The 15585-nt window shown below is 32.9% G+C and overlaps 1 long non-coding RNA gene across 1 annotated transcript; it reads right to left on the bottom strand.

The window, feature by feature from the left end:
- Positions 1-521: 521 nt before the first annotated feature.
- Positions 522-2208, bottom strand: LOC128182940 (uncharacterized). The gene is made up of 2 exons (XR_008243492.1): positions 944-2208; positions 522-834 (listed from the first exon to the last, which is right to left on the bottom strand). It is a non-coding gene; the product is annotated as an uncharacterized LOC128182940 (long non-coding RNA).
- Positions 2209-15585: the final 13377 nt, after the last annotated feature.

The raw sequence follows: 15585 nt of genomic DNA, 5'->3' as shown, positions 1-15585 counted from the left end.
TTAAATTTCACCCCTGACGACGAGATGGGTACAAACCCAGATAGCATGTCTTTGTTGGGCCAACGTTGGCCCAACAAAACCAGTTACATTGGCCCAATGTTGGCAAATAAATGTTGGCCCAATGTAATTTTGCTAATCGGCCCAACATTGGCCCAACATGTTGGGCCGACATCGGCACAATGTCACATTTGTCATCTTCTGATATCGGCCCAACAGTGGGCCAACGTAGGTAACATATGACCAACACTGGCCCAACAGTGGGCCAACGTAGGTAACATATGACCAACACTGGCCCAACGGTGGGCCAATGTACGTAACATATGACCAACACTGGCCCAACGGTGGGCCAATGTACGTAACATATGACCAACACTGGCCCAACGGTGGGCCAATGTACGTAACATATGACCAACACTGGCCCAACGGTGGGCCAATGTACGTAACATATGACCAACACTGGCACAATGTTGGGTCAATGTTGTTCCAATATAGGTGCAACAATACAAATGCAACAATATATCACAATTTATATGATGGATTTATTTTGAATCCAGAGTGCACAAACCATGATAAAAATAATCCTTGAAATTAAATGACGGCCGTTCGTTATCTAGCTAGCATATGTTCACAGGGTAAATCTCTATCCACACTTTTTAAACTTAGTTACTCCAAAATAGAATAAAGTAATAATTCACTCTCTTCTGTATGTTTTGCTTCATTTATATCTTCAACTGTTCATAGTCATCCAAATAAAACACCGGTTTTCAAAAACATCAAATTTCGAAGTCAGTTGAAAGTTCGTCAGACTGGAAGGGGGCAGCTTGAACATATTCCCTTAAAATAAAAAATACAAATATTCAACATATGAAAGAAACATTTATTGAGACGTTAATGAAATTGGCTTAATAAATATCTGCAGTTATTTGAGATAAATAATACTTACATTTCTGTTTTATTCACTTGACTGTGGCTATACATTGAGCAAACTGTTTAGATATGTCCTACAAAATGTTAAATGGGAGCAGATTTGGCCATCCCAACAGATCAGATATCACAATAACCATGGAAACTGGCCAGTCTCACGCTGAGAAAACTCTGTCTTAATTGCTTGGTCAGTGAATGTGCTATTCTCTTATCTCAGGATCGGCAACTTAAATTCTACACTTTAGAACAATATTATGCAGCTGAATACATTTGCAGAATATCTTCATTTTAATTTTGGGCTTTCACAATTTTAAGCTTCTTTAAAAGAATAAAAATTAAACTTGCATTTTTAAACATGTTTCCTTTTATAAAGAGTATGTACATGTAACTATTGACAGTATATTTAGCTTTTAGTAATGATTCTATCTCAAAACATTGTAAAAAGAATAATAAAAAGAGATGTATAAACATATAACCACTGTTGAAAAGGTATGCGTGTTTTTATAAATGTAATCGACCAACAAACTAATCAGGAAATAAAAAATGTAATTAATAGACGTTGGATCATTGTTGGGCCGATATCATGTCTCAACTGACATTGATTGTAAATTTACAACATTGACCCAAAATGTTGGCCCGAAGTTGCGTTCCCAAGTAACATTGACACTCAAATTAGATGTGTCAAGTGTGCATTGGCCTAATGTTTGCCCAACGTTGCGTTCCCAACTAACATTGACACTCAATTTAAGTTAGATGTGTCAAGTGTACATTGGCCCAATGTTGGCCCAACGTTGCGTTCCCAACTAACATTGACACTCAAGTTAGTTGTGTCAAGTGTACATTGGCCCAATGTTGGCCCAACGCTGTGTTCCCAACTAACATTGACACTCAAGTTAGATGTGTCAAGTGTACATTGGCCCAATGTTGGCCCAACGTTGCGTTCCCAACTAACATTGACACTCAAGTTAGTTGTGTCAAGTGTACATTGGCCCAATGTTGGCCCAACGTTGCGTTCCCAACTAACATTGACACTCAAGTTAGTTGTGTCAAGTGTACATTGGCCCAATGTTGGCCCAACGCTGTGTTCCCAACTAACATTGACACTCAAGTTAGATGTGTCAAGTGTACATTGGCCTGATGTTGGCCCAACGTTGCGTTCCCAACTAACATTGACACTCAAGTTAGATGTGTCAAGTGTACATTGGTCCAATGTTGGCCCAACGTTGTTAAGCCAACGCCAACCTTACAACCTACAGCCAATGTTGGCCCAACAAACTCATGCTATCTGGGAAGTTGTATAACGAATTTGACATCGCTTTAAATAAAGGTCGAAATGATCAGACAAATTACAAATAAACATATGTACGTTTTGTTCGCTAATATTTCTAAAGTCTGCTTTCTTTACTATTGATGCATAGCATGCGGATTGAATAACCCCAATCATTCGGGGGACGAAACCAAGCGGTTTCCTTTTCTAAACATTCCCGTGATGCATTTTGGTTTGTTTTTTCGTTTGCCCAAAGAGAAATTATTTTTATTTACTTTGAATATTTCTTACTTTGAAAGGAGACTGATTCTGCTGGTGTAAATAGGAGAAAGTCCATAACTTTCTAAGATAAATGATTTGTATGAAAAAAATTTTGATACTGTAATTACAAAAAAATCGGACCGAGCAGCTTTAAAGAGTCAGGTTTGATTAATCAGCCTTAACGAGTTCTTAAAAGTTTCGAGCTCAAAATACAACGAAAAAAGAGTACTATAATGTGAATTGTTATCTCTTTATAGAGATATGTAATATTATTTTTGTAAACCGTTATACAAAATAATTTTTTTCTGATATTCAGATTTCTGCCATTTTAATTTATCGCTCGTTGCCCATGAACGTTATGTTTGGATTAGGAATAATGTTTTCCAACTGGCACTTAAAAAAAAAATAGGAAGAGCAAGTTAATTTATTATAAATCATATAAGATTAAAGCATACGAGCCATGCAATTTTCGGATATACCAAGGATGGAGTCATCAAATAGGTTGTTTAAGTTGTGTAAATAGTGATCAGATTGGTTCATTCGGACGATAAATCGATATCAGTACGTCAATTACTTACTAGTCTGTCTAAAAATTATTTGAAAACGGTTCAACATTTATCGATGCTCAATTAGATTTATCCTTGAAACAACGTTTTCCCTTAAATCATGCAAACTTTTAAGACACCAACCAGAGTGTGAGGTTTATATCCCCGTCCAACTCTGCCTTTCCGGACAAGGGCTTATGTATAGCGAAGCGGATCAGAAACTATTGACTTGGGAAGATGAAAAGCGGGGGACAATAAATAGCGTTGAAACAAAAAGAATCCTAAAGTATCTACTATACAAATATTTTAAACGGGGAAAATTTATACATTGTATTCTAAAAGTAGCGTGGGAGTTTATTTATCTTAAATAAGAAAAATACAGATTTTAAAGTGGTTTAAAACGTAGTACTACATGTACTTTGAAACTCTTGGAGAAATGATACTTGTACATACACGTACTTTGTTTGCAGTAAATTAAATCCAAAGCACCCACGTAAATTTTTGGTATTAAAAACCATAATATTAACGGGTGCGTCTTTTAACCCCAAGGAACCCCAAGGAACCCCAAGGAAACCCCAAGGAACCCCAAGGAAACCCCAAGGAAACCCCAAGGAACCCCAAAGAAACCCCAATGACAGAAATAAATAACTATTGATACCCAAGGGGGTCTAATTAGAGTGCAAGGGTCACCCCTTACCCTTGGTACCCCAATTATACCCCAAGGAACCCCAAAGATAACCTAATAATACAGATTTATAACTCCTGATACACCATAGAACCCCAAGGAACCTCAAAGATACCCTAATAATACAAATTTTAAACTCTTGGTACCCCTGGGGACTCACTGGTATTCCAGACACACCTGTAAGAACCACAGGGAACCCCATGCAGGGATATCCCAAGGAACTCGAAGAATACCCTAATAATACAGAATCATAACTCTTGATACTCCATAGAACCCCAAGGATACCCTAATAATACAAATTTAAAACTCTTATTAACCTTGAGGACTCATTGGTATTCCAGATACACTTCTAGGAATCCCAGGGAACCCCATGGATATCTCAAGGAACTCCAAGAATACCCTTATAATACAGAATCATAACTCTTAATACTCCATAGAACCCCAAGGATAACCTAATACATTGTAATACAAATGTAAAACTCTTGATAACCCTGGGGACTCATTGGTATTCCAGATACACCTCTAAGAATCCCAGGGAACCCCACAGAAATCCCAAGGAACTCCAAAAGATACCCTAATCATACAGATTTATAACTCTTGATACACCATACAACCCCAAGGATACCCTAATATGTAATACTTTAAAACACATTTGGTCTAGCCGAAAAATTGTTGTCTATAAATTTGTTTCGGACTTGTGATATTGCATTACATTCTAAAATATAATGAAATTCATCGGCTATACGTTTTTTGTAACAGAGAGGACAAAATCTTTCATTTAATGGGATACCTTCCCATCTTCCCACTTCAACTGGTAGATGGTGATTTGAAGTACGAAAGAACTATATATATGATATGAGTTAAATTTGGCCCCCATTATTCGCAATTTTTTAAAGTGTTTCAGGTACAATAATATGTTATGTTATATTTTAGAAAGGTTGATGTAAAATTTATTTTTCACCTATTTATTTGATTTTTTTGCACTCACTGGCAGAAAATGACGTCAGAAGTGACGCTATTTCAATCAAAATCAGTCAAAAATTTACATTTTTCTTATCTTTTTATGAAAGGGAAATATAGAGGGCATGCTTGAACAGGGAAAAATTTTTTGTCACTTATTAGCCTTGGCTAGATACACCTCTGATTAAAATATTTTGTTTGTTCAAGCATTCTCTTTATTTTTTTCTGAAAGAAAAACTGCTTGAAAACAAGCTGTTTTATCATGTTTTTGCTAAAAATGCAAAATGGCAGGAAAAGGTTGTCTTTACGATGTCATATTTCTAAATTCTGGGCAGTTGAATCAAAATGAACATTATGTAAAAACATCACATATATATCGGTACAAAGAAAAATGATGATGTTCATTTTAGGGGGCCATTTTAGGCCCATATCATATATATAGTCCTTTTACAAGAATTTTTCTGAATTTCATGGGTAAAATATTGAAATAGTTCCATCAGTCTGAAAATGTAGTCCTAAATGTACATGTTGTTGAGCATTTAATTCTTTTATATCATAAACACTATAGCCAAATTGTATGATGTACGTGATAATTCCTCTGCATTTCTTATAAAATTAACATTTATAGTTTTTTTCATTATTAAAATCAACAGCCCAAAACTTGAACCATATAATGTTTATTTTTTCAAGGTTCTTGATAAGGGACATAGAAGGGGTAGTAATGTCATAGTTTTCCTTCTCCTCAAAAGAATGAATATTGAGTAATTTTACATGAAATAAAAATTAGCTTGTACGATCAATCATGATAGAACAAACCCTTTTTAATTATCAAAATTTACTTCTATTACAAGTATCTAATTAATTTTTTTAACTTTATTTTAAATATAATCTAAAAAAAACTGCCTGTTATTTTTTTATTATTAAAAATTTGCTTAAGGTCAATAATTGAACAGACTATAATTTACCTGTAATTAATCCTTTGTTCTTTGAAACCCTTACCTGAGCACCATTCCCACTTAGCTAAAATCAGTCACCCATAAAAATTCAGAATTATAGCAAAGTGGGAAGACACCCAAAATTCACAAGGGTTGTCTACCAATAAACAAGGAGATGTAGGTGTAGGTAAATATATTGCAACAGTGATGGTGAAGCCATTGTGTATACATGTAAAGGGTTATGTTGGCCCTTTAATCCCTGTCCAAGAGCTACCACCAATATACAACGGGTGTCCTGCAATTAACAGGTATTTTGGTGCCTCTCAGGTGAACATTCTGCACGCATAATGGGTCAATCCATTGTGTTGTACCCACGAAGGGGAGATAGCCCCACTCCACACTTCCATGATCACTTCTCAAAAGTACTCCAATAAGGGTAACACCCCCTATGTCAATAGTAAAACAAGTTTGGGTCTTTGTAACTGAACAATATCTTTCTCCACTTCATTTGAAAATTTCACCGAAGAAACATTGTCATATTAAGTGTTCATATGAATGGTTCACCGGAAGAATTGCAGACTTCCTTGTGGTGACATAAAATTTAGTGCCCTATTTCATGAATTTGATATAATTTGTTACTGATTCAATATTGGCTGATCATCAGTTGGTAAGAGACAACAAATTCTGCCAATTAACGGTACTCGATTATGATTTTCAACCGATTTGACAACACTAATTGTTAAATTCATCCAAAGTGAACAGATATTGGAGAAACATTATTTTTATCATACCAGTATGTATTGGGGTATCACAAGTGTTCCTTGGGTTGCCCAGATGTTTTTATGATATTCCATTAAGTAATTGGGTATAATTGGGTATTAATTAGTAATATGTTTTACAGTACAACCATTGGGGTGGTTATTAAATTCTATCAATTGGGTACCTTGCAATTGGGGTTCCTACAGGTATCCTTGGGGTACCAATAGTTGACCTTTGGACTCCAATGAGTATCCTGGGGTATCAATAGTTATCAATTTTTACAATTGGGGTATCCTTGGGGTATCAGGAGTGACCCTTTGATTTTTAATGAGACCGGCCTTGGTCATCAAATTTACTTTCCACCATTGACTTTATTTGAAGTATCTATGGGGTTCCCAAGGGTATCCTTAATGGGTTCTCATTGGTATACTTGGGATTCATTTGGGTTCTTTGGGGTACTTATCACTTTAAATACATATGTATAACAGTAATATATTTACAAATTAATGTATCTGATGATATTTTTTTTAATTTAATTGTTTTAATGAAAAACCAACAAAATGACAATAATCCCACCCTTTGCAGTAAATGGAAATACCGGTAGCCAAGCAATGCTCTTCTGTTGATAAAACTTTGAATATCTTTCTAATAAGAGTCTTAACAGATGCAGTTAGTTGTTTCAAATTTTCCTCACTTTCTGCTATGGCCTATGGTACAATGGAACTCCATATCAGAAAATTGATCCCATAGGACTTTATATATGATTTTCTTTGACAGGCTTTTTAAATTTAATAAACTCCCAAAACATTACCATAATTACCATACTATGTAAAAATATGTAAGAAAGAAAATTTAATATTACAAACAATTTTAAAATTGCAGAAACACTACAATCATATCAGTAATTTTAATAAATCTAATTTAAATTAGATTCCCTATAGGGTCACTTCATCAATTTACTTGCATGACTAATAAATTTAAACAACTTCTAAAAATAGTTCACTTCTTTATTTTAATAATGATATTATTTATTTAGCCCCAAAGCCACTGCCCATTTTACAGATTATCAATTTTCCATACACACATGCTCCATCTAAACCATGGCTCAGATAATGGCCCCCTTGGGACAAATGAATTCAGCCAGCTCCTAAGAATTTATCATTGACAAGCAAAAATTCTGCATTGTCAGTTGATAGAATACTTATAAAAGATAAATTTAGTTAACGAATTTAGACAAAAAACCTCCATTTGAATGTATCTTATATAAATATATTTTAGGGTGTTTTAATGCTATAAATTAATAAAATCTGTAAGGATTACCTCCCTTACTTTTCAACATCAGTGAACAATATATAGAATGAGGAAAATGAAAACTGTCATAAAATCATTAAATCTTGTCTGATCCTAAAAAAATTACAGGTGCACATCTTCAGATGGTGATCAACATATGTACAAATTTTCAGACTGTTCCATGCAGTAGTAAAAAATTCTATAGGGGGGACAAAGTTGCATCTACAGAGAGACGGACAGACGGACGGACAGGGTGAAACCAATATACCCCCTTAAACTTCATTTGTGGGGGTATAGGGGTATAATGAGACTCCTGGGGTATCACTAGTTACTAATTTCTATTATTGGGGTTACTTGGGGTTCTAATGAGTATACTTGGGGTTCCTTGGGGTATCCTTGGGGTACTACGAGGTGACCCTTGGATTCAAATGAGACCCCTTGGGTATAAATAGTTATTAATTTCTATCACTGGGGTACCTTGGGGTGAGCCTTTGATTCGAATGAGACCCCTGGGGTATCACTGGTTAATAACTTTATCATTTGGGTTCCATGGGGTTCTTACGGGTTTCCTTGGGGTTCCTTGGGGTACCCTTGGGGTACTAAGAGGTGACCCTTGAAGTCCAATAAGACCCCTTGGGTATTAAAATTTATTAATTTTTGTCATTGGGGTTCCTTGGGGTATCCTTGAGGTTCCTTGGGTTTCCTTGGGGTTTCCTTGGGGTTCCTTGGGGTTCCTTGGGGTTAAAAGACGTGCCGATATTAACTGGTTAAATTTGAATAACACACATTTATAACCTATAAGATATTTGTCTCTTGGAATAAAGAACTTGAACTTGAACTTGAAACATGATTCATACAATGAAATGTACGAAGCAATTAGATTAACCACACTGCCACGCACTATAAAATGTGTGAATGAGAAGCAGCAGATACATGCATGTATTGTTGGCCTGATTTTACAGGGTACTAGCTGACCAAAGGACGCTGACTTGTTTGACAATGTACAACTAAATCTCTTCGATCTTGTACTCTAAGGTATTCTAAGTAAACAAGGAAGAAAATTTAATTAACTTGTTAAGATCGACAGCTTACGAGTACGAGAACTCGATTAAGGTTAATTTTTCCAGAATAATATTCCATAACAACTGAACTTTTAACTAAATTGGTTTATGAAAAGCATATATATATCAGGACAAAAAAATTAAAGATATTAATTAAACTTCTGTCTGTGTCAATGTTAGGCAGTGGTTAATCAGTGAAACAATATCATGCATATTTTACAATAAATGTGTGTTTTCCCCAAAAAAATATGTTTCCCCTATACGTTATTTCGTTCTATTGACCGCTTAAAATGTGTGGCATGTTTTTACGTACTAGATCAGGCACAAGCTTATCAAAAATCTGTATGACGTGTGTCTTTATTTAGCTGCAAATTTTACTGGAAATTTTATCATCTATTAATAGATCTATGGATTGCTGCGTACAAAGCAAGCTGACGCGGGCATAAAGTCAAAAGAGATAAAAATTCGCAAATATCAGCAATTTAAGAAGCACTATTTCAATTGATTAACGAAAGTCTCATAACTTGTTTCCGTGTTTCAGAATTCCTTTGAAATGCACCCCACTACGCATTTTCTTCATTCTTCGCAATAAGTTCATGCCTAAGTCAATTTTAAATCTTTTTGTCTCTAATTATCTTGTCTATATTTAAGTATTAAAATACAGGACAACAAAAGCATTGAATTCTTAGAATTCCTCAGTAACTTATTACAATTGTAGTATCATATCATATTTAATTCTATAAATGGAGTTGATTCAGAAAATTATACCCCAATATATTCAAATTTCCCTAATATTTTTCATTGTTACCACAGGATTAGGAATATCTACAGTTGCCATTTTTTCCCAAAAATCTAAGGGTATCTTGCTTCTTTAATAGTCCGTTAAACATTATGGTGTGAATTTAATCCTTTACTGTGCGTAGCCATCTACATAGAAATATATATTCATAAGAATTGGAATAAGAATAATAAGATATAAATTCAAAAATTGCAGTATATTAGAATTTTCATGAAAAGCGGAGAAAATACAGTATGCTAATATTATGTTTTTGAATTATAAATTTATATTTGAATTTGGCTAATCGGATATCCAGCATTTTGCATTTTACATCACTATACAACAACTACTACAAGTTAGTTAATTAAAGACGTTTAGTAGATTTGATAAGACAAATGTTTTAAGTTTAAACTTTATCACAATTTCAATAATTATCACTTACGTAATGATATTTTAAGTGAAGTTCCACTGTACATATTAAAAAAAACCCTGTTAACCACTTCAATTTCGTCATATATATATATATATATATATATGTGTGTGTGTGTGTGTGTGTGTGTGTGTGTGTGTGTGTGTGTGTGATATTGTTGATATATATATATATATATATATATATATATATATATATATATATATATATATATATATATATATATATATCGAAATAATAATTAAAATCAACAATATCACTTTTCTATGTTAAAATTTTAATTTAAGGATCTCGTCGAAATCCGTCGAGTACATAATAAGGTCACAAAACTCTAATATCTAGACGACAAATAGAATTAAGAACTAATATGAATTAATGATATACATTATTCGGACAGAAATTTTAACTATTTTAATCAAGTGGGCTTTGACAATTTTAAATATTATTATATCCAGTGAAAGACAATGTACTTACAATCATAATCCGAATATACAACGTTACTCATGAGTTACACTACGACCCGAACAACACGATAAAATAGAAACAGCTAAGTTTTATTTATTCAATGAAAGATTGATTATCCTTGGTAAAATTGTATAACAGTAAAACCCATATTTAAAGCGTTATTCTATATATAGTTTAATAAAATCCCAAGTTTGATGACATCAGTGGAACTCTACTTACATAAAGTATTTCATCGTATTCCAGGCTTGGGGCGAATTACATTGTAAAGTAATGCATTGCATTACCATTACTTCATGAATTTGGGCATTAAATTACCATTACCATTACTTGATTTTCTTGAAGTAATGCATTACATTACCATTACATGAGTAAAGTAATGCATTACCATTACCATTACTTTTTTTTTTAAAAGTAAAGCTAATAAAAAGTTTTTGCAAATGTTTCAAATATACAACACTCTTTAACATATCTACAGCTTCATGCTCAGTATCAGGTTCAAATTCAATGAATAAACAAGAGTCATTCTTTATTTGCTCAATATATAGTCATATTGTGGCAATATGAACAACATATTACATAAGTAAAATGATATTTATAGACATTTGGCATGATACAATATCAGATATGAAATAAAGACACGGGATAACATGCGTAACAAAAAACAATTTATGAAATAATGTTGCGGTTTTTAAAAGCTAAATATAGATATATCCCAAGATTACACAAATCTTTATAATTTTATAAACAGATGATTTTTCCCAGTTATATTTCTTAATATATTTTAATCGTATTTCTTTTTACGGAGGACACTTTAAGACAAAAGATTGCTGTTGCACTTATGATCGAAGTTTCAAAGGGTTCATCTTTCAAATGCATCCATCTTCCGGGCTATACTAAATAAATGTTTTGCAGGAGCAGTTAAAGTTTTGGCTGGAAAATACTGTTTGTCGATCTTTATCTTAGAATATATTATAATAAGTGCAATAATAGATTAAATACATAAATCTTGTATTTTCTATCAGTCCAAACTAATGTACAATGTAATTAATATACAAGAGAGAGAGAAAGAGACAGAGAAAGAGAGAAAATAAGTAAGATTATTTTCAAATGGGTTATAATATTGGAAGTGATATTGATTTTCATCATGGATGGACAGTGCATTCATTTTGCTTTTAAAAGTGCATGTCTGTCTCCTATTCTATTGTGACATAGCGAAGGGAAGGGGATTGGGGTGTTTAGCACTTCTTATAACAAAAGATTGTTTTGATACTTAGATTATCCTGGGGGCATAGTGTGTTGTTGACACATTTCTTATTGAAGTGCAAACTAATTGGAGTAAATTGTTTCAATGATTAAAAACTCTTAATAACAACACTCTTAAAAATGTTATGTAATTGTGCTGTTATCTTTAGTAATATAAACAATTCAAAAATGAATTTTAAAAAACCTTTTTTAATAAAACATGTACAATTAAAACATTTTTTTCTTAATTAGAATTATTTCTTTCTTCTTTAAAAATAAATTTAATCAAATTCAATTTCAACTATTCATTTATTCATCACATTTTTTAAAGTGAACATGCATAAATATGCACAGTAATGCAAAGTAATGCCATGTAATGCCAGCATTACACTAGATTTTGGAAAGTAATTCATTACATTAGCATTACTTGTAATGCTAATTTTGAGGCATTACACATTACTAGCATTACTTTGAAAACATGTAATGCATTGCAATGCATTACCATTACATTTAGCATTACCCCAAGCCTGTCGTATTCAATCTTCAAACATTCTATTCATCAAACTTCAGTTTACATAAGTAACAAATACAAAAATCTAAACCCTTCCTTGTTACGGGGATTTTTCTTTGACTTTAGGGCAACAATGGGATCACAATAAAGAAAGTAATGTAAAATACCATTAACTCGTACCTGTGTTCGGGGTCATGAAGCATTTTTAGACTTAAGTCCAAATTTTAATCATTTATAAAATTACAATTTGTGATAAAATTACATGTACACTTAACATTTGTAATTATCAACATAATATAGAGACACACTTTAAAAGCATTTAATTTTTCGAAGCATTTAATCACAAGACAATAAGACAGTGTACAAGTTTTGACTTTCAAGTCTAAGACTGCTTCACGATCCTGGCGCCAGGAGATAAGAGTCGTTATCTGACCAACCAAAGGTATCATATGCTTCACTTCTCAATGTACATGTATTATTTTGAGCATCAATGTTTTGAACTATGTATCAGTTTCCACTCGCATTATAACGTCAGTAGATTTAACTAAAAATAGATTTTAAAAACCCATGTTAAATATTCACATCAAGGAAATGACAACGAGTTTTTTTGATTCCGATAAACAGACATTACAGTGCAGTTTTCATTCGCAGAATAATTGACTTATATGTAAATTTTATATGACGTCAATTGCATGAATCCATTTTTTTGGGAGTGTTTTTTTTTATCACCCACTGGCCAGGATTCATCAGACTCTTTATGCATGTTTTAAGTTTTCAACAGTTAAGTATAGGGACAATTTCAGTGCTACATGTGTACGTATATCGTGATAAACAGTTGCAAGTGTAAAGTAAATGCCTTAAACTATCGTGAAATCAATCGTTTTGAGTAAATTCGGTTCAATTTAAGAGCTTTGATAAAAACAAATAGAGAAATTTACAACAAAATTGTAGAAACTATCTTCCTGTATAGACACTATCATAGAGAGCATTCGCTTCACATTCTTTTAACATCTTTTTTTTAAAACAATCAACCAAATATTTTAGACCACATACCGTAATTTGAGATATTTTAGCAACTGTCGAGCTCTAGAAGTAGCCTTGTCGGTATCATAGAACTAATGACTGAGATACGTAATGGTGTATTATTCACAGTGAATATTCAAATATGGTTCAGAGAACATTTGTGTGGGACCTGTGCCTTTGTTCAGAATATTAATAATTTCATAGATTAAAATATCCATCGAGTTTTAATTAACGATATAGAGTATATTTCATATGTTTCTTTTTTTCAGATGAAGTGTTCAAACAGTAAGTTGTTCGTCGTCATAGGGCGTCCTTGTCAAGACAACACAAACATCGCTGAGCCATTAACATCCAAGGATTTAACATTCTTGGACCATTCAGGCGCGACGGATCAGTGGATTGCCGTCATTATTTTTCTTGTACTGATGACACTTCTCTTCATGTTGTCCATATTTCTATACTTTTACTCAAGAGGTGATGAGGCATACCCAATGAATGAACATACACGTTTCGTGCATGTAGCAAGAGATGTTCCCCAAACTTGTGCTCAACACGGACCTGAACGCAAGTAAACGGCGAATACAAAAAAACGTTTGTATTTTTTTTATTCCATAAAAGATTAACTATCCAAGACTTGCCTAGATGGCCGATTGGTTGGCGCGATGGCCGCTCACTGCTAGGAGAGTGGGTTCCAGAGGTCGTGAGTTCAAGCCCCGGCAGGGTCGGAGGTGGATCTCTAATAGAGTGAATTTCTGTGTGTTTTATGTATATCTACATGTATATCCTTCACCATGGGCAGGTGTATGTTAATTATTTTGAAATGCAGACCTCAGAAGACAAATCAAAGTAGATGCATTTAGAATTTTATTCTCAGGCACTCAAACAGTTTCAAAAGCCATCGATTAATTCTTGATGCTCCTAAAACTACATGGGACGTTGACAATAGTGAAATGCTTATTTTTGCAATGTAATATTCTTCCTGTAAAGTAATATTCATGTGAGCAGAAGCTAAGAAACACATTATTTCCATTAAAAGATTGCATTGATATTGCTTAAAAACATTTATTTAATAATTATAACAAAATAAGAGATCTTTGAAATTCGAAAGACACTTTTTGAAAGCTTATATTTTTCAGAAAGTGTATCTGTTGTTATTGTTGTTATTGTTTTTTTTTTAATTTGTATTCTTGCTTGTTTAATAGGTATTTTTATATCTGGTTATGATGAATTTGTACACATATTTTGTTATAAAAAACTAATTTTATCTACATCATTGTATAATCGTTATTAGACTGTTTTAAGTAAAGTAAAATACCATCGGAGATATGTCACAGGGAATCGTCATGAATTCATCCTAAAAAACATATATTTAGAAATGCTCATTCATATATGAACAAGAAACCCCTTCACTTCAACTTTCATTGTTTTATGAAGTGAAGTAAACCGCTTTAATACTCTTTAACAGGAATCATATTCTTATAAACGTTAACAGTGAAATTAATTCCCAGATAATGCAAATCTTGAAGGGGAACGGTCACGATTTTGGTCAAAAATAATTTTACCGATTTTAATGTTTATAATGCTTCAGAAAAGCATTTTAAATATGCAACCAAAATTTGCGTGCCATTCGTTTAGTTAAAAGCAAGTTACAGCGCTTACAATTCCTTGTCATGTAAACAAAGCTTCTGTTTACATTTTGAATGCTGAAGTGAAAGTTCCAGTTTAAGGCTTAAAATGAATGTGTTAAATGTTAGAGACTGTTTATTTATGCTTAAAATGAATAAAAATGTAGACAATTCAGTTTGAAAAAAGATTTTTACTGGTATATTGAACCTATGTAAACAAACACAGGGCACGAGCCTTGTTTACATGACAAAGAATTGTGAGCCCTGTATCATGCTTATAACTCTACGCCTGACTCTAAAATTTCATTTGATCATTTCTAAAGCGTTGTAAATAATTAAAGCAGAAAAATAAAATTTGACCAAAATCGTGACCATGCCCCTTTAAGGTAAGGATTGCGGTTACAGGGAGATAACCCACATATTTTCATTGTGACGTAACACTAACAACCCTTTATTTCAACTATGACGTCAAAATTTACATGACGTCATAATTGATTTCAGATTCTTTTTATTTTGCGGGGTTTTGAAGTTTCATTGAATAAATAACAAAACATAAGCGTTTTATCAATTTTCACGAAAACAAAGTCCGCATCATATGGTTTTGAATAGTGTTTAAAAACATCAAATTACACATATATTAAGATAATTTTTTCCTAAAATTGGTGGACTTCAAAAAAAGGTTTCAAATAAGTTTTTGTTTACATAACAGTAGTTAAAAATTAAGACTTTTGTTGCATTTTATTCTATTTTGAAACAGTTAGAAATTCAAAAAAATGAATCACGATATATAAAGTGACATTATTTTTGAACAATTTAAGCATTAA

Source organism: Crassostrea angulata, chromosome 5, assembly GCF_025612915.1.
Source record: "Crassostrea angulata isolate pt1a10 chromosome 5, ASM2561291v2, whole genome shotgun sequence".
NCBI lineage: Eukaryota > Metazoa > Mollusca > Bivalvia > Ostreida > Ostreidae > Magallana > Magallana angulata.
Note: the sequence above shows the minus strand (reverse complement) of the source record. Positions and strands in the feature narration are given on the sequence as shown.